At 32.3% G+C, this 25,038-nt stretch overlaps 1 pseudogene; it reads right to left on the bottom strand.

Moving 5' to 3' along the window:
• Positions 1 to 7,520: 7,520 nt before the first annotated feature.
• On the bottom strand, positions 7,521 to 24,017 carry LOC107016745 (annotated as a pseudogene).
• Positions 24,018 to 25,038: the final 1,021 nt, after the last annotated feature.

The following is a 25,038-nucleotide window of genomic DNA, read 5'->3' as shown; positions in this document are numbered from 1 at the left end:
CTTACACCTTTGTTTTATTTGTAGTAAGACTGACCCTTCCCTATTTACTTTGCAAACTCACAAAGGAAAAATATTTCTCTTTGTTATATGTGTATGATATTATTTTCACAGGAAGTATTCTTCTCATGTTTTAGAGTTGGTTCTACAACTTGGAAAGAAGTTTTCTATGAAAGATCTTGGCCCTTTACACTTCTTCTTAGGAATTGAGGTGAACTATTTCGAAGGTGGAATTCACTTAAACCAAAGCAAGTATGGTGCTGAGATGTTGGCAAAGACAGAGATGACTTTGGCAAAGGCTGTAGCCACTCATTTGGCTAGAAAACATGGTTTGCATGAAGCTGTGGGAAGTTTTGTATATGCATCATTTTAAAGAATGATAGTAGGGAGTCTTCAATATTTGACCCTCACAAGGCCTGATATCACTCATGCTGTGAATTTAGCAAGCCAATTTATGCAAACCCCAAACGTTGAACATTTCAAGGAGTAAAAATGATACTCAAGTACATCAAAGGTACTCTACACTTTGGACTCAGAATTATTTCACAATCACCATGTAGGTTGTATGACTACTCAAATGCTGATTGGGGAGGTTGTAGAAAAACTAGGAGATCAACTACAGGTGTTAGTATCTACATAGGTGCAAATTGTATTCTTAGACCTCGAAGAAACAGAGCACAGTAGCTCGATCGAGCGCTGAAGCTGATTATAGAGCACTAGCCTCCACTGCCGCAGAAATGACTTGGATTTTATATCATCTTCGTGACCTTGAATGTTCGTTCGATATGTTCCTACATTGTATTAATATAATTTGAGTGTGTTGTACATGAAGATTAATCCAGTTATGCATGCTAGAACCAAACATGTTGAACTGGACTATCATTTTGTTCGTGAGAAAGGGGAAGGGGACAACTTCTTACTCAATTTGAAAAGTCTAAGGATCAGCTAGCTGATATTCATACAAAAGCCTTAACAAAATAGGTTTTTTTCTGGTTTTTGCAGCAAGCTAGGAGTTACAATTTCTCTACTCACTAGGTTGAGGGGAAGTGTTGAAGGAAGCTTGACGACTGATGGAACACGTCGAAGGAACAAGTCCATTGAAGCAGGCTGACGAGTTAGAGTTAGATTCATACTAGGATTAGACTACTAAATCCTAAGTTTTGTACGATTAAGAAACTGAACATTGTAGGAGTTGATTAGGATAAGGTATTTCACTTGTAATAAATTACTACTCATGTAATTATTTGTATTGTCGTAGGACTCCTAGTATAACTAGAATAGGACTTTTCTCCTCTGTAAGAAGTTTGTAACTCAACATTATAATCATCAATACATCCTTGATTTATACATACTTTTGTGAGATTTCTACACTAACTAATGTTAAAATGATCAATTAAGAAAGGACATATGTTGAATACTGATTAATATTCTTTCCTTTATATTTTTTACTTGTCATTTGCTTTCAACACTCTCTACGCCACCTGAAAAGGATTTAATACTTAAAAACTTGATTATGTTTTTCCACAACTATTTCTTTTTTGAATTCGTGGGTTCTAGGACTAAATAAGAATCATTCTCTTTCTTTTAGTTAGATTCCTAAAATGATGTATTAAATCTATCAAAAAAGTATTGTTGTAGTTTATTAAATGCCCATTCTAACATATTTTTCTTTCTTCAATCTTAATAGTGGTTGTCTAAAATCTTATGTCATAATAGAAAATAAAAATCTGTGTCTATAACAAGCAAAAATGGGCTTAAAAATTGAAGACTTCATGTGCACCAATAAACTTAAAAAGAAATAAGCGATGTTAGTTATATCTTTTTTTTGTCAGAGATAGATATAGATGTATATGCGCCCACACATATGAATATGGGTTCGCCTGTGCTAACAAGATAAAGTTACTTCTTGAGTGAAAATCATTATTTCAAGTTTCAAGCTTTGATACGACATGTAAAAGCATAAACATTTATGCTAATTAAGAAATTAATATATATACATACCAGGATTTTGAACGAGCATATTTGAGGCAGAAAACAAAATCAATGTCCCTTTGCCCTATCTTACGCTACTGTAACTTTTGTGATTGAATCGAGTGGAGGTAGTAACCCTAATGATCATAAAAGGACCAATTTATAGGATTTCACGGAAAATTTTATTATTTTTGTTGCGCAACATGTAATCTAATGAAATGGTGAATCTATTTAATTATTAAAATAAAATAAAACTTATATGGTACAACTTATTTATGATATGTAATTATCATATTAGTAATATTTGTAGTGAATGCTAAAAATAATTACTATTTATAGCTAATCTTTTTATTTCATAGAAAAATGGTAAATACACATGACTATCTACAATTTGGTTGTAATATTAGGGATTTCTTGGCTAATCTTCATTTGCTCTGTTAAATCGCGACTCATCCAAAAGAGGAAAACTATTTGGTACTTTTTAATTAGTTTTTCTTGTTTAAGTGCATTTGTTTCATTAATTTTTCTTCTATTTTAATCTTAGGCATTGTTAGGGACGGTAATTGAGCAAATTGGATCAATTTTAGGTCAATCATAATGAGTCAAGACAACAAACGGGTCAAGATCCAATCCGAACTGAATTTGATTGGATCAATATGAATTGAGCCAAAACTGGGCAGATAATGAGTCAAGACACAACTCAACTCAATTTATGCTAAGTTTAATTATTTTATTAGTTCTTTAATATATTTTAGTACACAATAACGTTACTGATAAAAATATTTTATGAATATGTATAAAAAATTCATACTACTACAAACCTCTATATTTTTCATGGTCAGCTAAAAAAATGGTAATTAAAGAAGTGAAATTTAAATGCCTTACAATGTACAAAGACATTTCTACTAAGGAATTTAAAATTTATATATAAACACCAAAAAAAAATCTTATATATATCATATAAATTTGTTGTCAAGAAAATTCAAATGAATATACCTTTGCTCTTTCTAGATTCGCCTTTACATGAAAATAGTTAAAATGTACAGATTTTGTGTCTATAATACTGAACAAATGACATCTCTTGGTATTTTCTGTATCTCTTATACATAAAAATGACGATTTCCTATAATTAAAAAAGTCATAACATCCGAAAATTGAATTTGTAACTGGTCTACACAATCAAATTTAACTATTTTGAGGTATTAAATGTCACATGCAAAAAAAATTAAGTGGATTAAATTGGACAGATCAAAGTAAATTTTCAGTAACTAAATATACGTGCCAATTTCTCTAAACAAATAATCACATTAATTTTTACTTTATTTTTCCCTTAATTTATGTGATATTTACTCTTTTTTTAGGTTGTTTCGAAAAGAAAGTCTTTTCATAGTCCTATATTAATTGTTCACTTTGTTATAGATAATTCTTCCAATCATTTTGATCTCATTTATCCTTAAAATTATTCCTTTTTTATTTTGTAAATGTAATCAAGTTTGTAAACCTTCAGAAAAAGATTCTTAAAGTCCAAATTAATGAAATTTATCATTTTTATTTATGATTTTTTGTAATGAGAAAAACAAATAACTAATATAAAATAAAAAAGACATATTTTCACTCTAAATTTTGATAAAATAATTTATAATCACATTAATATCTAAGATTTCTATTATGATGCTCCAAAATAAACATCAACACAAGAACCCCAAATTGAATGATGCTTCTTCGAGTTTCTTCTTCACAGATGAGGACGAATCATGTCCGACATAAATACTTCTTGATCTAACTTGGACTAATCCCTTAACAGGAAAGAAATTCCTACTAGCCAAAAAGTAAGTTTCCACTCAATGATTCAAGCTCCCTAAGAGAATTCAACACACAACATAACTTTGAAATAAACAACCAAAGTCCCAAATCATACATCATTTAAGAACAAGCATGAATGTAAAAACCATCTCTGTTACCAAACAGAGTATTCAAAACATTCACAATTCTATGTTTCCAAGCAGATAAAATCTTTTTAGTACCTTAAATAAAAGGCAAAACACAGCCTTACTACTCCATCAACCAAAGGTCTCGTTTCTGTTTGTACTTCCAAAACATTTTAACTAAAGATTAAGAAGGATTGTGATAACGATACTAATCAACAAGATACACAACGTCTGCTTTAGATTATAAAAGATAGTCAATTAGATGAAACAAAAAAAAGGGCATCTAAGATAGAATGCTCAAGTAATATTGTTGTATGTTATTGAGCTTGTTTTTTTTGTTCTTTTTTTTTATAACCAAGAAGTCCTCGAGGGTCAATAGTGCACGGTTCATAACTCAGTGGATGATAGACCCGCCCCTTTACTCTTCTCCACTTATATACCAGACTTTTTGTCTGCGGTAGGGTTCGATTGAGCTTGTATATATATGATTATATGGAAGCTGCATAAAGGAATGGGATATGTTCTGACTGTATAGGAAAAAGACTAATTTATGAACAACTGACCCCACCCCCACCCCCTTTTTTTTCCCTATTGCTGTTTTTAGTGATAATTTTTCTGGATGTGGAATTGTAACATTGAGCTTGTAAGAATAATATTGTTGAAATTCAATTTCAGCTTATAATGTATATTGTATCATAATTCTCACTGAAAAATGTTGTTGAAAGGGATTATCTTTTCCATTCAAAAGGGGTATTGTTTACTAACCATTAAGATCAAGGGATTTGATCGAATTTCATTCTTTCTCACTATTCAGAACAATGTGTCAACAACGTCGTCAACTCTCATAAACAACTAGTTGAAATCGACTATATGAATCCTCACTATTCCATTTACGCTCAACTCATGTCATGATCATATCAAATAAAAAACAATGCACAATGACCATGAGGACCACAATGAATATATTAAAAAGATCAATAACCAACCAAAGCGTCATCCCATAGATCATTCAAAGAACAGACATTGAAACAGATTAATCAAAAACATCCATCCAGATTCACCTATGTTCACAAACTGATGGTCTTCACAGTGGCAAATGCAAAATAACAGCCTTACTGCTGTATCAACATTCTTTTTATGATTTCAAGCATTTTAGCAAAAGGTTATGATCTGATTAAAGACTAGTTAAGACCAAACAGGATCGTAATATGGATTCTAATCTACACTATACACAACTTCTGCTTTAGATGATGTACACTGAAATTTTGTTACCTCAGCGAGTACTTTAAAAGATTTTTTATCTTCCGTTTCACAGGGCTTGGTTATCATTCTGATCAGTGTTGGAGACTTGGCCAATAAAACCTTGATAAGCTGCATTTCAGCTGCTACTCCTGTTACATCATGAATCTTTACTATCCGCAGGTGATTAAATGTCATATCCGAGAAACTTTCAGGAATATCATCAACAGCCTCCCGGCGCGCATGTTCAAAATAGTTCTAAGAAAGATTAAGACTTTATATTGGCAGTGAAGAGAATTGACCTCAGCTTGGGAGCACTAATTTCAATGTGATTTGTAATAGCATTGTGTTGCAGCACCAAATGCTCAAGCAATGGGCAAAGTGAGATTATACTTCCGAGAAATTCAGAAGAAATATTGAATTCAATTAGTGCTAAGCTAATTAACTAATCAAATCCTTCAAATACCAGATGAGGACGTATTTGAAAGTCCTTGCGAAACATATACCTCAATTGTGAACATGTAACATATGCAGAAGGCAATTCATATGACTTACTCCTAAACGGAGGTTTAAGGACAAGATGTTGAATGGCATTCCTAGAGAGGAAATATATCAAGTGATATCAAGTCCTCTGTTGTTTTCCGAAGTGTTTGAACAAATTTCAGCTGTGGAAGTCTATGCCAATTATATTCCATTTCTTTTATAAGATGCTTGTCCTCACAACATTTCGTAAAGGCACCCTCGTTAGAATGTCATCAATTACATTATAAGGAAGGTTTCTAAGTACATCGCGGAGGTAAAAGTTGTCTTTTTCCCATTTGGAAGCATAACATCAAATGACTACTACAACAAGAATCTGCAGAAAATAAACAAGAACACAATATGTAAGGAATCTCGAAACTGTCCGGTTAGAGTACACACTACCTAGTTTACTTGTGTACTGAAAAAGAGATTGTTTTCCAAAGACCAACAGCTCAAGTGTATCAAATCCAAGTAAAATAAGTGTTGTTTTAGTTATCCAAAACATAGAAATTTATTATTCCGATTTCAACCTAGTGAAAATCCTAATTCCGCCATTACTGAAACACATCCATGATAGACCTACACCTACCAACACACCATGTCCTTGAAAAACATTAACCCCATCATGTTTTAAGCAAACCCCACTTCAATTTCATCATATTAAAGCATACCCAAAAAATAAAAATGCAATCTTGATATCAAAATTCTATAGAACAAGAACCATAAAAGCAGAGAGTTTGTGTTAACAGAGAAGAAGAAGAACTTGAGAGAGGATGAATGTGAAGCAGTCTGCTCTCTTTGTCTTCTCAAATGGAGGTGTTGGGAGAAACTGAAGAGACAAGCTTTTGAAATTATTTTATTTTGTATTAGGATGAAAGTTAAATTATACTATTGTAGTTTCAGTTTTGAAGTTAACAATTTATTTTGTAACGAATGTTGAAAGTATTTTTTATTTATGTGAATTTTATCGTTTTTTTTAAATTTTGAAAATATATTTAATCTCTTTTTCAATCACCGTGTAATTATAAAAAAATAAAATAAATCAAAAAATAAACTAAAGTAGAAACTGAAAAATCCAACTTTGTATGATTTGATATAGTTTTTAGAACTAATAAAATGAAATAGTTAGTTTAGGTTTTTTCTAATTAAATTAAATCAACTCGACCTTTGTGCCCCATCTGAAATAAAGAGCAAATTTGATTTTGTATTTAACAACTAAAACTTCTTTTTTTCGTTTTTCTTAATGATTCTAAGAGTATATATATTGACTCCCAAGTAATATACATTTTCTCGTTTAATATTTTGTATATATACGGTCATCTTACATGTTAAAGTATGTAATATCTTATTTAAGATGCATCACAAATATTAAAATAGAGAGAATATATATAGTTGAAGAAAAAATTAAGGAAAAGATAATTAAGACACATTTAAAGTTTCTTTTTCTTTTTCCTTTTGCGAGTTTTATATGTAAATCATCATGTGTTTTTCATTTTCTACCTGAATTAGCCAGTGACAGTTCCAACTTCCAACGCCATGTCTTATTTCAGAGATGAATCAATAACAAGAATGTCATGCAAAATCTTTGCTAGTTCTTCAACACACAACATAATTTCAAAATAAACAACCAAAGTCTTAAATCAATAACAAGCATGAAATGTAAAATCATCTCTGTTCCCAAACAGAGTATTCAAAACATTCATCCAGGTTCACAATTCTATGTTTCCAAGCAGATAAAATCTTTATAGTACCTTAAAGCAAAGGCAAAACACAACCTTGCTACTCCATCAACCACACGTCTCATTTCAGTTTGTACTTCCAAAATATTTTAGCAAAAGATTAAGAAGGATTGTCATAACGATACTAATCAACAAGATACACGACTTCTGCTCTAGATGATGCCCGTTGAAACTTTGTTATCTCCGCGAGTACGTTGAGAGATTTGTTAGTTTCCATTTGACGAGGCTTGATTACCATTTTCACAAATGCTGGAGACTTTGCCAATAAAATCTTGATAAGCTGCATTTCAACCTCTTCTAATAGTATATCATAAAACTTAATTGTTCTCAGATGATTAAATGTGATATCCGAAAAGCTTGCAGGAATCTCATCAACAACCTCTTGGGGAACACATTCGAAATAATCTCCATCATTAAGGATACATTCCTAAGAAAAATCAAGAAAAAAACCATCAATTCATTACATACGAATAAAAAAACATGGAAAAGATAGAGAGAAAATAAACATTAGTGACAACCTTAATTTCAATTTCGTCCAAATTTGGAGAGCTCTGTATTATGCAAAGAGCAAACGAAAGCTCAAAAAAATCTCCAAGAGTAATCCAAGACATGAATAGGCGTTTCAGACAGTTAAGAACAGATGCAAGCCTTGTTCATATAACTTTAGTTGATCCATTATCGACCTACGAATAAAATGCCAAAAATCAGGATGACTGAAATTCCAAAAAAAAAAGCACGCATGAAAATTCATTACCATTAAGTAAAATTAAGGAACATTACCTCAAAAAGATCCCAGCTGAAACACTCGAGAGCTGGAATAGATGAAAAAATATTGACAAAATCATCTTGGTTCTCTAGAACTAATTCTCTAGGCGCATACAGAACATTGGAAAGAATAGGGAGATTTTCAAGATGTATCAATTGTATATCGCCACTAAAGACAAATGACCTTATCTTCGGAGCATTAATACTCATGAAGTACGGATTTTCTATGTCTTTAGCACCAAATCCTTGAGCAACGGGCAATTAGAGATCAAACTTTTAAACGTATCAGAAGACAACGGGACAGATTTCAATATTAGCCTAATCAACTTATTAAATTACTGAAAGAAACATGGAAGCTGTATTTCACATTCCTTGAGATACAAATGCCTCAATGCTGAACAATTAAAAAAGAAGTTAGGCAACCTGTATGGAGGATAAGTAAATGGAAGTCTAAGGACAAAATGTTGAAGATGATAAGTGTCGAGGGAAAAAAATGAAACGATAAACATCAGGACACACTATTAGACTAATAATATTGAGGGTGACCTTCAATATTATTCCTCTATGAAACCTGAGGAAACTATCAATAATTGGAATAAATCCAATGGTAGGGGACGTCAAGTCCTCGGGTGTTTTCCACACCGTTTGATCAAACTTCACTTGTGGAATTCTGGAGCAAATATATTACCAGTCCTTCGAAAGTGTACTAACTCTAACAACATCTCGAAAAAACAATCTACTTAGAATGTAATCAATTAAATGAATGTTAAGGTTGCTAAGTCAATCAGGAGAAGGTAAACTAAGTCCTTGTTCATCCGGAGTCATGACAATCTGTAGAAAGTAAACAAAAGTACGATAGGTAAGATCAATGTACACACTACATGAACAACAAAGAAACATATCACAACTCTAAGATTTAAAGAAAAGGTGCATAATAGGAGGCAAATGTAACCTTTTTCCATGTATAAAAAATGCTAAAGAAATTATTTGTAGCTGACATTTGCATTGATTTCTTTAATTTGCAACTCTTGATGTAAATTTGTTTGGCTTAGGTTAAATCAAACACATATAAAGTATTTTTGTATAGAATTTGAAAAAAAACTTAGACGTTTAAATTAGTGATGTTATACTTGTTGTACTAGAAATTTATAGTATTGAGTGCTTACATCAAAATACTATAGGAATGACATGTGTTTGTTGTAACATTATAAATGAATAGATAATACTTAACATTTCCTTTAGCACTAAAGGTGTCATTTGGTAGTACATATAAAAATAGTTTGTATGAAATTTTAGTACAATGTTTGACCGTAAATTTAACTCTTGTACAACTAATACTAGTATTACAATTAACCTCTTTTGGCATATATGACCCCAAACATTTGTTCTACAAGAAGCATAAAATATTAATTTAGTGAACTACACACTTAATTTCAATATTTTGGTGAAACATAATAAAAAAATACATCCTGAAATTTTAATTTATGTATAAGCTATTAATAAGAATACCAAAATCATGAGAAATGGTATTATTTTGTTAATTCAAATATTCATATCCAACCCCATTATCAAACCTAAAACCATCAAGACTTGAATGATAAGTCAGATTCCTATAAATTAAAAAAAAATATTGATAGTTGAATAAGGTGATATGGATTTTTCAATACTAAGTCATAAGTCCATATGCCTTTAATCTATGTTTTCTCAAGATAGGATAATTAGAATTTCACAAATATTTTACTTTTTCTTAATAGTGTATTTATTTGAAAAACTACAATCTTAAGGGAAACAAACTTGAAATAACTTAATTTTTTTGCTACCACCACCATTACACAATGAATTTAGATACACCCATCATCAGAGTATATTTCTTGTAATTGTTGTTTTAATTAGGGTTTCTTCCGAGGGTGACTTAATGCCTTTAAAGATGAGGCATATGCCTTAAACCCCAAAATTGAAGGGCCTAATTTTTTAGTAATAATAAAATTATCTTAAGCTTTTTAGCAAAAAAAAGAAAGAATGTTTTAATTTGTTTAAGATTCTTTTTTACGGGCCATTTTTTATATTTAACTTTCACATTGTATGTTTAAGACCACAAGAACAATACATACATACATACATACATACATACATAAAAAATAAAACCTTTTTTTATCAAAAAGAAAGAAATAACTTGAATCTCACATTGAAAAAAAAGTAATTAAAATTTAGGCTTCCAACTTATTTTTGACTTTAGACCACTAATTAGCTTGAGCCGTCATTGATCTTACTTATCAATTATGTTTACTAACTAATGCTAAAATGTTCAATTAAGAAAGGACATATGTTGAATATTGATTAACTTTTTCTTTCTTCATATTTTTTACTTGTTATTTACTTTCAACACTCTCTAAGCCACCCCAACACCAAAAAATGTGTATTTATTACATTTCAAAATAGTTCTAGGAGATATTAGGACATATAAAGAAAATGTGTATTCTTAAAATTTCGACCATAGTTCAAGGGAGTACTTATGCTTTTTTCAAAATAAATAAATATATAAATATTTACAAACTTGACAATGTTTTGTTAACCTCATATTCAAACATTTTAATAATGACAATACTGACCATGTTCTTGATGCAGGAAGTAAACAAGATACAACACAAGTACAAGGCTACAATCGGGATGCTCTCAGTGATCAAACTAAGGATTGGCGCACCAGTTAAGAATGGAATGTAAATATTTGTTCAATCAGATCAAATCTCACAACATGTGAAATCAAAGCCACATTCAAGGAAAATCAATCAAGGACATCGAAGATAAAATCAAGGGAAAATGTTAAGGAAACATTATCATACCAATATTTACAATGAGTACAAGATAAATCAACTTAAAGAAAGGATCAAATCACACACGACTAGCAAGCCAAGACTCAAAATCCTCACGCAAGGAAAGAATTGATCTATCATGCACATTTATAATATGGACATGATTCAACAGATCAATTAGAAATGACTCAAGGATAAGATCAAAGATCCTTGATTCAAATACCCTTGGGTTTTTCATAAGAGCTTACTCTATATAAAACCTCCTCTGCCAGTTGTGTGAAGCACATAACTGTTGGGCTATTGACCATCTTCCATCCAAAGTCCCATGGCTTAATCCTACTTGAAAAAGAATTGGAATTATTCTCTTTATTTGGTTTCCAATTCTATTAGGAAAAGGATTGGAATTGTAATCCTATTTGTAGTTGGTTTTGACTTTGTAAGGAAAAGCACCACTCTATAAATAGAGGATGGTCTTGAGAGAATAATTCAATTGCTCATTGACATTTTCTTTGAAAGTCGTTACAACATAACAGAGGTTTTTGAGAGAGCTTTCAACAAGAGAAAAGAGAGAAGGAAAAGGGTTATTTTGCTGTAGTCTTTTTCTCCGACCAGCAATACTCAAATCGTGTTTCCCGATTAACTAACCGTTGATCGTGCTGCATGTTTGACTTAGTGTTCCTGACATCTTGGTGGTTGATTTAAATGGTGGAGATCAGATTCGGAGGTCAGCAAGATCCTGTTTTAGATCTAGAACAGAAGCTGAGTTTGAGTGATGTTTCTTTCTATTTATCTTTTGTTGGTGTAGCTATTGTTTGTTCTTTTTTGGAACTTGTTGTGTAGCCATTAGAAGAATATTTTTAACCCTCTTATTCGTATAGTGAAGCAATTTGGATCTTGTCGATCCCGTGGTTGTTACCTTCGATTTGAAGGGTTTTTCCACGTTAAACTTGGTGTTCTATATTGTTAGATTTTTGGTTTTATCTTTTCGTCACAACAACTGGTATCAGAGCTAAGGTTATCTATATGGAGGGTAATATGAGCAATATGGTATGTCTAAAGGAAGAAACTACAACATATGGAAAAGCTAGATGAAAAATCTATTGTTCGTGAAGAAGATGCATCTTTCGGTTTTTTTGCTCATAAACCGGAGAATGTTACCAATGAATATTGGGAATTTTAACACTAACAAGTATGTGGATATATAAGAGAATGGGTTGAAGATAATGTTTCTAACCATATTGAGAATGAGACACATGCTATAACATTGTGGGAAAAGTTGGAGACGCTTTACGCTTCAAAAACTGGCAATAACAAGTTGTTCTTGTTAAAGAAATTGATGACCTTTAAGTACAAGGAGAGCAGTTCTATTCTTTATCATATAAATGATTTTCAGGGTATTCTTGATCAGCTATCAGGAATGGGTGTTAATTTTGATGATGAAATACAAGGACTTGGGCTTCTCAATACTCTATCGGATTCTTGGAAACTCTTCGTGCTTCTTTAACAAATTCTACCACTGGTGGAAAGGTGACTATGGAATATGCAAAAAGTTGTGTATTGAATGAAGAGGTTAGAAGAAAATCTCAAGACATATCTTCACATTCAGATATTCTATATACAGAAGATCGAGGGAGACATAAGACAAGAGACCCGAGTATTAAAGGTAAAATCAAAAGCAAATCAAAATTCAAGAATCCAAATATTATATGTTATCATTGTGGAAAGAAAGGACATTTTAAAATATTTTGCAAACAATTGAAGCAAGATCTTAAAGAAGGGAAAAAGGAAGAAAACAATGAAAATAATGTTGTTCCTGTTGTCCAAGATGACCTTCTCTTCGCTTGTGATAAAGACGTTATCAATTTTGTATCTCAAGATACAAGTTGGATAGTAGATTCTGGAGCCACATCACATATCACACGAAGAAAAGACTTCTTTTAATCTTATACTTCTGTTAACTCTGAGGTGTTAAAGATGAGTAATGCTGGTGAGGTTAAGGTGTTCGGTATTGGCACTGTTTGTTTGAAAATCAATACTGGTTCAACGTTTGTCCTTCAGAATGTCAAGCATGCTCCAGACATTCCCTTAATTTTGATCTATGTAGGACAACTAGATGATGATAGCTATCATAATGACTTATTCAATGGCCAATGAAATCTCACCAAAGGCTCATTAATTTTAGCTCGAGGAAGAAAACATTCAAATTTATACGTGACACAAGGATCGATTCTTGGTGACTCTATAAATTTGGTGGAGAGCGAGGCTATATCAGAATTGTGGCACAAGAGGCTTAGTCATATAAGCGAGAGGGGGATCACCTATTTGGCTAAGAAGAATTTTCTTCCTGGTATGAAACAAGCAAAGGTGAAAAGATGTGTTCATTGCTTAGCAGGGGTATAGAGAAGAGTTTCTTTTCACATTCATCCACTTCAAGAAAGTCTGAGCTATTGGAGCTAGTACACTCAGATTTGTGTGGTCCTTTTAAAGTGAAGTCAAAAGGTGGTGCACTTTAATTTGATACATTCATTAATGATCGTTCTCGCAAGATTTGGATATATCCTTTAAAATCGACAAATCAAGTGCTTAATGTGTTTATACAATTTCAAGCCTTATCTGAGAGACAAACAGAAAAAAGAAATTAAAATGTATTCGCACTGATATTGGTGGTTAGTATATTGGTCCCTTTGATAACTACTGCAAATTGCAAGGAATTCTTCATAAGAAGACTCCTCCAAAGACTCCTCAATTAAATGGTTTTGCAGAGAGGATGAACAAAACTTTAGTTGAGAGAGTTAAATGTGTGCTTTCATAGGCTAAACATCCAAATTCATTTTGGGCTGAAGCACTAAACACTGTTGCTTATGTTATCAATTTGTCTCCTATTGTTGCTTTGGGTGGTGATGTGCCAAACAAAGTTTGGTTTGATAAAGATGTATCTTATGATCACTTGAAAGTGTTCGGGTGTAAAGCTTGTGTGCATGTTCCAAAAGATGAGAGGTCGAAATTGGATGTTAAAACTAAGCAGTGCATCTTCATTGGTTATGGTCAAGATGAGTTTGGATATCACTTTTATAATCCAATTGATAAGAAGCTCATTAAAAGTCGTGATGTTGCGCTCTTTGAAGATCAAACTATTGAAGATATTGACAAGACTGAGAAACTAGATTCTCATGCTGATGAGAGCTTAGTTGATGTTGATCCAATTCCAATTATTAATATATCTTATGCACATGAGGGAACCCAAGGTAATAATCAAGATAATTATCAGAGTATAGAACATATAATTGTTTCTATTGATGATGTTGTGGTTGATAATCAACCAACTCATGGTGAGATGATCACTTCAGATGCTCCAGAAACCTCTTGCAGAAGATCTACTAGAGAGAAGCGAAGCTCAACACGTTATTCTCATGATGAGTATATTCTATTGACTAACATGGGTCTACCTGAAGGTTATGATGAAGTCATGTTAGATACTCATATATATAAGTGGAAAGAACTCATCGTAGACAATCATGAGTTTTTTAGAAGTGTGGCAGGCAGGAAGCCTGTCAAAAGTTACTTCACTTTAAGTCCATTTGGCCCCTTGGCTGGAGGGGGAGTTTGTTGGGCTATTGCCCATGTTCCAGCCAAAGGCCCATGGCCTAATCCTACTTGAAAAAGGATTGGAATTATTCTCTTTATTTGGTTTCTAATTCTATTAGGAAAAGGATTGGAATTGTAATTCTATTTGTAGTTGGTTTTGGCTTTGTAAGGAAAAAGCAAAACTCTATAAATAGAGGATGGTATCGAGAGAATAATTCAATTGCTCATTGATATTTTCTTTGAAATACATTAGAACATAAGAGAGGTTTTTGAGAGAGCTTTCAACAAGAGAAAAGAGAGAAGGAAAAGGGTTCTTTTGTTGCAGTTTTTTCTCCAACGAGCAACATTCAAATCATTTTTTCTGATTAACTAACCGTTGAATCGTGCTGCAATTTGGACTGAGTGTTCCTGACATCTTGTTGGTTGATTTGAATGGGTGGTGTTTCTTTCTATTTATCTTTTTTTTGTGTGAATCTATTGTTTGTTATTTTTTGGCACTTGTTGTGTATCCATTAGAAGAATAATTGTAACCCTCTTAATGGTAAAGTTAAGCAATTGGGATCTTGTTGATCCCGTGGTGGTTACGTTCGATTGGAAGGGTTTTTTCATGTTAAACTTGGTGTTCTTTATTGTTAGATTTTTGTTTTCATCTTTTCGTCACAATAACAACTTCACTTGAACTTATTTGTTATTTTCTTTCATCTTTGATAAAGCTTTGTACACAAAGAGTTAACATTTTTAAAACAAAAAGAGAAGGAAAGATTAAGGGAGTAGCACTGCCCGGTAAGCTCTTATCTCAAATCTCAGAAACTGTCTCTCTTTTTTACATTGTGTGGTCTTGAGCTTTTCGATGAAGTGGTTCGCATGTTCTATGCAAATCTCTGCATCTCACCTAACAGTGGTGAGTTAGAATCGTTGGTGCTCGGTAAACGCTTTATCATCAATGAGAAGTTATTCAAAGATGTGTTTGGTACTATGTTTCTGGGGTAATTCCATACATGAACTGAACGTGGACTGATGACTTTGAAATTTCTCTAGATGGTACAAAACGAGTCGTGGTTGAACCTGACACTCACATTTCTGAATTTCGGCCCTTATATCTCTGTTTTGAGAAATATATTCTCGCACATATCCTGGCCACAACGCTTATTCCCAAGAAGGGCTCCTTGAGTAATATGTCTACTCGTGATGTATTTTTTCTCTACTTCCTTCTTAAAAAATACCGCATCAATTGCGCAGAATGGTTCAAGACGTATATGTGGTAAAGTGTTGAAGACTTGAATATCTCGGCAAGTCTGCCCTATGGCTTGCTTATCTCGAGGATTATTGTGAACAGTCTTGTGGATCCTTCTATGTTTACCCCCTATCTTATAAATGCAACTTATTATTCTCATTCTTTTTCTAGTATGGTGTATGTCCAGGTTGGTGAAAAGTGAGTAAAAAAGGACTCAGTAAAAGCTCGGGCGGATTCTCCTGTATCCTAAAAAATCTCGGTGGATTTCGCCGCTCTTTCATTGCTGGACAATGAGGAGGTGAAAAATAGACATTTAGCTATAGAACGAAACTTGGAGACCTTTCATGATGCTGTGGAAAGGTATTTCACCTACAGAAAGACTCTAACACTGATATCGGTATGTTGCGCATTGCCATGAAAATGATTAAGCAGAAAGGTATCTCAATGGTAAATCGCTTGATCTAACAATTTGACTGTCTGAAGAGTGGAGTCAACTCCTCCAACAATGTGCTTGCTGTTACAGTTCAGACATCATACTCCAATCTTCCGTGGAATGTGGAACGTTCGTACAACACCTTCTATGAGTAAGTGAATAACTCCCTTAAGTACTTTTGGGTTGGTCATTAACTCTACTGGCTGAACCTTTACTTTTTGCACTAACTTTCAATAGGGGAATGTACCTCTCTATCTCTTGGACTACTGGTTTTTTGTCTCTCTGACTCTTAGACTACTCTAGTATCTGCTGTCTTTGTTTTAATCTGGTATGCTTTTCGCAATTCTTTTATACTATTAAAAGGGGGAGAAAACAAATATATCTTTCTTACCGCTACGTGAGATGGGGGAGATAAGAAAGAGAGTTGCATACATCAATTAACTAAGACATGAAACCTCATGGTACAACTAACTTTCTCAGTAAAATTGATTATCAAGATTACAATTAAATTCTGATCAATCTTATCATTAGAAAAAAGGGAAGATTGTTAACTCCTTAGATTTAGTTGATTTTGAAAATAGACACTTAACGTGTTGATCTCAATTTTCGTAGGTCACAAATTCAAAAAGGAAATCATCAGCGCAAACAACATCAAGAACGAAAATATTTGCTTGAAGTTGCAAAGTAGCATTGAAAAGGCACGCCTTAATTCTAAGGGACAAAAGAAGGAAAGGAATATATGGTTGATCAACATATAAATGGAAGTCTAATGAAATAGAATACTTGCATAATTTGCAGAGATCACAACCGAATCATCAAGAAAGGAAAGAGAGATAAATCAAGCCACAAGATAAAAAGTATGTTGATCATACAAGAAAAATATCAAACCAGCAAAATGAAAGCAGAAGAAGCGATTTACTTTATGGATACAGATCAACTAGATCGCCCCAATCAAGGAGTCCCTAAATTGATCCTTGATTGAGATAAATCCCTTGGGGTTTTCCTTACAAGAGCACATATCATCATCTACATAAACCGACCTAGATTTTTACTGTAAGCTATGCAACTTTACTTGAGCTTAGCCAATAGTTTTCTTTTCTCTTTCATAAAGCTTCGTAAACACGTGAGTGATACAATTGAAAAGAAAAGAGAAAAGAAACAATATGAGTGTAGGTATATAAGTTGAGGCAGCGTCAAGGTAGAAATCTGATTTGCATATGAGACATGATAAAGTTTCAAATTTCTGTAACACGAATATCTCTTCAAATCTCTTAAGGAAAACCCTTAAATACCAAGGGGACTGGACTGGACTAGACACCGCGTTGGTGATCCGAACCAGGATAAAACCTTTTGTGTCAATTATTTACTGCAACTTTCTGTTATTGTTTATCTTCCTAGCAACTTGCATGTAAGTCGACTATCGACTACTGGTAGTTTACTAAGTGAATTTTAAATATAACCCCCCGCCCCAATATCACAATAAACTTAAAAAAAATAAGGGTTTTAGCTAGATTCAAACCCTAGTTTTGTGGGTGATTCCTTTAGCACAAGGATAGCTCTACACTCATAAAAACTGCGCTGCAAATTATATCTTTTTTTGCCAGAGATAGATATACATGTATATGCACCCACACATATGAATGTGGGTCCGCCTCTCACAACAAGATAAAGTTACTTCACGTAGTGAAAATCATTGGTGCAAGTTTCAGGCTCTGATACGGCATGTAAAACATAAACATTTATGCTAATAAAGAAATTAATATATTTATATGCCAGGAATTTGAACGAGCGTATCTAAGGCAGCAAACGAAATCAATCTCCCTTTGTCCTATCTTACGCTACTGTAACTTTCGTGATTGAATTGAGTTGAGGTTTTAACCCTAATGAATAGAAAATGAGCAATTTAAAGGATTCTACTGAAAATGTTATTATTTTTGTTGCCCAACATATAATCTAATGAAATGATGCAATCTATTTAATTATTAAAATAAAACAAAAATTATATGGTACAACTAATTTATGATATGCAACTATCATATTAATAATATTAGTAGTAAATGCTTAAAATAATTACTATTTATAGCTAATATTTTTATTTCATAGAAAATAGTAAATACACACAACTATCTACTATTTGGTTTTAATAGTAGGCATTTCTAGGCTAATCTTCATTTGCTCAGATAAATCGCGACTTATCCAAAAGAGGATAACTATTTGATAGTTTTTGATTAGTTTTTCATGTATAAGTGTATTTGTTTCATTGATTTTCTTCTATTTAATCTCAAGAATTGTTACAGATGGTAATTGAGCGAATTAGATCAATTTTACTCCATCATATTGTGTCAAGATAACAAACGGTTCAAGATCCAATTCAAATTGAATTAATTGGATCAATATGAATTGAGCCAAAAAGGAGCAGATAATGAGTCAAGACCCAACTCAACTCAATTTTCACACAGTTTAATTAATTTATTTATTCTTTTAAAATATTTTAGTACACAATAACATTAGGATAAAATTTATTTTATGGATATATGTAAAGAATTATACTACACAACCTCCTACTTTTTCATTAGGGATGACAATGGGGAAGTGTAGGGCGGGGCGGTGCGGGTTGAGCTTAAACCACAAACTTTTTAATCCGCCCCGCCCCGCATAGCAAAAATTTTCATTTTCAACCCGCCCTGCTCCACCCTACCCCATATAGACCTGTCCCGCATGAACTCGCCCCGCATAATTTTATAATATTTTATTTTTTCTTAGTTATGTTTGATACTAAAAATAAAATTCATAAAAAAAAAATCATTTTCCTTAAGTTGTATTATTTTAATAGGATAGTGACTTTAAATTTCATTTTTTAGAGGTCAATTGAGAATCATGCAAGAAATTGTATTATTTTTTATGAAACATGTTCATTTATAATATTGAATATTTTAGTATATTTAATGAATTTATCTTAATAAATAATGTTCTGTCATGCTATGACATGTAAGAAGTTAAAATTAAGTTTGAACCCACATAAAATTACATATACCCGCAGTCCACCTTGACCCACATTAATTAAAAAGAAATCCACTTCAACCCACCCCGCTTCAGACCCGCCCCACATAACCTTAAGCTCGCCCCGCCTCACATACCCTTAAACCTATCCTGCCCCGCATCCGGTTCGCCTTATTGCCATTCTTATTTTTCATGGTCGTCTAAAAACAATGGTAATCAAATTAGTGAATATAAATGCCTTACAATGTACAAAACCATTTATGTTGATAAATTTAAAATTTATATATAAACAAACAAAAAACACTCTTATACATATCATATAAAATTTCTGTCAAGAAAATTCAAATGAATATACCTTCGCCCCTTCTAGATTCGCCTTGCATAAAAGTGGCTAAAATGCATGAATTTTGTGTCAATAATACTAAACAAATGACATCTCTTGGTATTTTCTATATCTCTTATATATAAAAATGATGATTTTTTTAATTAAAAAAGATCACAAAATCCGAAAATTGAATTTGTAACTAACCTATAAAATGAAGTTTAACTATTTTAAGGTGTTAAACGTCACATGCAAAAAATATTAAGTGGACTGAATTTATCACACCAATTTTAATCTCTTTTCCCATTAATTTATGTGATATTTGCTTCTTTTTTAAGTTATTTCCAAAAGAAAGTCTTTTCATAGTCCTATATTAAATGTCCACTTTATTATAGATAATTATTTCAATCATTTGGATCTCATTTATTCTTAAAATTATTACTTTTTTAATTTTGTAAAATAATAAAGTTTGTAAACCTTCAGAAAAAAATTCTTTAAGAGCAAATTAATGAAATTTATCATTTTTATAATGAGAAAATAAATAACTAAATTAAAATAAAAATACATAATTTATCTCTACATTTTTAGTAAATTTATAATCACATTAATCTTTAAGATTTCTATTACATTTCACATTCCAATTTTCTGTTTATTTTTAATTTTTTTTATGTCGAATTAAATTGTATCACGTAAATTGATACGGACAAGACAATACAACTAAGGAACCAACATAATTAATTGCCCCCACCACCCACCCCACTCACCCCACTCCATATTACAATTCTGTAAAATTTAATTTAAGAAGAAAACCTATCTCCCCCTTTCCTTCTTTAGTTCCCTCTTTCACTCCGCGGTGATGAAATTGAAGACTTCAAAATCATACAAATTTGTGTTCAGCAGTTGAAGGATAACGTGTGCGCAAAATGGTATTTGATACTTTTCTAACTTTTTGTGGATGTTTACAGTAGTAATTTTAGTTGTTGATAAGCTTAAAATTTGCTTTCTCTTTTTCTTTAAAAATCAAATCTTTCTCATTTGGGTGTTGTTAATTTTGTGAAATAGAAGCCCTATCTTCCACTTTGTACTTTTTTTGTGGTAGATGTTAGTTTTCTTGGGATTTTGGAACGTAGAAAGATCCCTATTTTCCTTTTTTTTTTGTTTTTTAGATGTTGGTTTTACTGCATAACATTTCTTTTAAGTCAAGGGGCTATCGAAAATCAACTCTGAAACACCACAAACAAAGTTAGGAGTAAACTGTTGTGTACATGCTATCCTTTCTAGAACTTTGGAAACTTAACTTTCTGTATGTCTAAGGAACTAGTTCAAGTTATACCAATATGTATATATATTGGACATGATCCTTCCTCACCTATGAAGAAGAAACTCGAGAAGCATCACCCAATTTGGGATTCGTGAGTTGATATTTATTTCAAAGTTATGTTATGTGTTGAATTTCGTTAGGAGATGTTGAAACATTGAGTGGAAACTTACTTTCTGTCTGGTTAGTAGAGATTTCTTGCTTGTTTAGAGATTAGTCCAAGTAAGAAGGAGAAGTATGTTGGACATGTTCCTTTCTTAAGAAGGTGCATCATCCAATTTGGGATTCTTGAGTTGATGTAAATTTCGAAGTTATGTTGTGTGTTAAATTCTCCTAGGCGAGCTTGAAGTATTGAATGGAAACTTACTTTTTGTATGGTTAGTATGAAATTTTTGTTTTCTAAGGGATTTGTCTAAGTTTGACCGTCAAGTATATATATGTTGGACATGATCTTCGAGTTTCTTCTTCACAGATGAGGAAGGATAATGTCCAACATATATACTTGTCCTTTTAACTAAGACTAATCCCTTAAGCAAACAAAAATTCCTACTAACTGTACAAAAAGTAAGTTTCCATTCAATACTTTAAGCTCGCCAAGAGAATTCAACACACCACATAACTTCAAGATAAACATCAACTCACGAATCCCAAATTGGGTGATTCTTCTCGAGTTTCTTCTTCACAAATGAGGAAGCATCATGTCTAACATATATACTTCTCGGCCTAACTTGGGCTAATTCCTTAGCAGACAAGAAATTTCTACTAGCTAGACAGAAAGTAAGTTTCCACTCAATGCGCCAAGCTCACCCAAGGAAATTTAACACACAACATAACTTTGAAATAAACATCAATCAAGAATCCCAAATTGGGTGATGATTCTTCAAGTTTCGTCTTCATAGATAAGGAATGAGTATGTCCATCATACTTCTCGGTATAACTTGGATTTATTCTTTAATAAGCAAGAAATTCCTAAAAGTAAGTTGCATTTCACTCTCTTCTAATAGTAGATCATAAAACTTAACTGTCCTCAGATGATTAAATGTGTTATTGGAGAATCTTGCATGAATCTCATCAATAAACTCATAGGGCACAAGTTCGAAATAATCCCCATCACTAAGGATACATAATCATTCTTCTTGTAGCATACATTTTTGGGGTCATATATCCCAAAAAGGTTAACTGAAATGGTAGTATTTGTTTTACCAGTGTTAAATTTATAGTCAAACATTTGTACTAAAATTAATACAAGTACTATTTTTATATATACTACCAAACGACTCCTTTAGTGTTGAAAGAAGTGTCAAGTATTATCTACTGATTTATAATGTTGCATAAACACATGTCATTCATATAGTGTTTTGATGTAAACACTCACTACTATAAATTTGTAGTACAATAAGTATCGCAGCACTAATTTGAACTTCTATGTTCTCTTCAAATTCTATACAAAAATACTTTATATGTGTTTACTTTAACCTAATCCAAATAATTTTACATCAAAAGATGCAAATTAAAGAAATCAATGCAAGTGTCATCTACGAATTATACACCTTTTCTTTTATTGTTAAAGTTGTGACATGTTTGTTTGTTGTTCGTGTAGCATATACTCTGTCCTTACAAATTGTATTCTTTATTAATTTCTACAAATTATCATGCCTCTAGATGAATAAAGACTATGTTTACCTTCTCTTGATCGACTTAGCAATCTTGCCATTCATTTAATTGATGACATTCTTTTCAAGATTTATAAGAACTAGTACACTTTCTAAGGATTGACAATATACTTGCCCAAAAATTACACAGGTTAAATTTGATCAAAAGGTCTGGGAAACACCAGAGGACTTGACATCCCCTACCATTGGATTTATTCCTATTGTTGATTGTTTCCTCTGGTTTCATATAGGAATAACATTGAAAGTTATCCTAGACTTAACTAGTCTAAAAGTACGTCCTAAATAAAAATTATTGATCTAACTTGGACTAATCCCTTAATAGGAAAGAAGTTCCTACTAACCAAAAAGTAAGTCTCCCTGAGAGAATTCAACAAATAACATAACTTTGCAATAAACAACCAAAGACTCAAATCATATATCATTTAAGAGCATCCATGAAATGTAAAAACCATCTCTGTTCCCAAAAAGAGTATTCAAAACATTTACAATTCTATGTTTCCAAGCAGATAAAATCTTTATAGTACCTTAAAGCAAAGCCAAAACACAGCCTTACTACTCATCAACAAAACATCTTGTTTCTGTTTGCACTTTCAAAACATTTTAGTCAAAGATTAAGAAGGATTGTGATAACGATACTAATCAACAAGATACACAACTTCTGCTTTAGTTGATGCCCGTTGAGACTTTGTTATCTCCATGAATACACTGAGAGATTCGTTTGTTTGCATTTGACTAGGCTTGATTACCATTTTCACTGGTGCTGGAGACTTTGCCAATAAAACCTTGATAAGCTGCATTTCACCCTCTTCTAATAGTACATCATAAAACTTAACTGTCCTCAGATGATTAAATGTGATATCCAAAAAGCTTGCAGGAATCTCATCAAAAACCTCCTGCGGCACAGATTCGAAAATAATCTCCATTACTAATGATACTCCCTCAAGAAAAATCAAGAAAAAAACATTAAGTCATTACACACGAATATAAAAACATGGAAAAGATAGAGAGAAAAATAAACATTAGTGACGACCTTAATTTAAATTTCGTCCAAATTTGGGGAACTTCGTATAATGCAAAGAATAAACGAAACCTAAAAAACTCTCCAAGAGTAGTCCAAGATATGAAAAGGTATTTCAGACAGTTAAGAGCTGATGGAAGCCTTGTTGGTATAACTTCAGTTGATCCATTATCGAACTACATATAAAATGACAAAATCAGGATGACTCAAAGTCAAAAAAAATATACATGAAAATGCATTACCATTAAGTTAAATGAAGGAACATTACCTCAAAAAGATCCCAGCTGAAACACTCAAGAGCAGGAATAGACGAAAAAATACTGACAAAATCATCTTCATCCTCTAGAACCAATTCTCTAGGCGCATACAGAACATTGGAAAGAACAAGAACATTTTCAAGATATATCAATTTTATATCGCCACGAAAGACAAATGACCTTAGATTAGGAGCATTAATACTCATGAGGTATAGATTGTCTATGTCTTTTAGCACCAAATCCTCAAGCAACGGGTTATTAGAGATCAAACTTTCAAACGTATTAGTAGATAATGTGACATATTTCAATTTTAGCCTAATCAACTTATTAAAATTTATGAAACATGGAAGCTGTATTTCACATTCCATGAAATACAAATGCCTCAATGCTGAACAATAAAAAAATAAGTTGGGCAACCTGTATGGAGGATAAATAAATGGAAGTTTAAGGACAAAATGTTGAATGTGATCAGTGTCGAGGGAAAAAATCAGACGATCAATATTAGGACACACTATTAGACTAATAATATTGAGGGTGACCTTCAATATTATTCCTCTATGAAACCTGAGAAAACTATCAAGAATCGGAATAAATTCAATGGTAGGGGATGTCAAGTCCTCGGGTGTTTTCCACACTGTTTGATCATACTTCACATGTGGAATTCTCCAGCAAATATATTGCCAGTCCTTCGAAAGTGTACTAACTCTTACAACATCTCGAAAAGACAACCTACTTAGAATGTCATCGATTAAATGAATGTTAAGGTTGTTAAGTCGATCAGGAGAAGGTAAACTAAGACTTTGTTCATCCGGAGGCATGATAATCTGTAGAAAATAAACAAAAGTACGATAGGTAAGGCCAATGTACACGCTACACGAACAACAAACAAACATGTCATAACTCTAAGATTAAAAGAAAAGGTTCATAATAGGAGGCAAATTTTTAACCTTTTTCCATGTTTAAAAAATGCAAAAGAAATTATTTGTAGCTGACATTTGCATTGATTTCTTTAATCTGCACTTCTTGATGTAAATTTGTTTGGCTTAGGTTAAATCAAACACATATAAATTGTGATGTTATACTTATTGTACTAGAAATTTATAGTATTGAGTGCTTATATCAAAGTACTATAGGAATGGCATGTGTTTGTTGTAACATTATAAATGAATAGATAATACTTGACACTTCCTTTAGCACTAAAGGTGTCATTTGGTAGTATATATAAAA

The sequence above is a fragment of the Solanum pennellii genome, chromosome 4 (genome assembly GCF_001406875.1).
Source record: "Solanum pennellii chromosome 4, SPENNV200".
Taxonomy (NCBI): Eukaryota; Viridiplantae; Streptophyta; class Magnoliopsida; order Solanales; family Solanaceae; genus Solanum; species Solanum pennellii.
The sequence above is the reverse complement of the archived record's forward strand: the minus strand, read 5'-3'. Positions and strand labels throughout refer to the sequence as shown.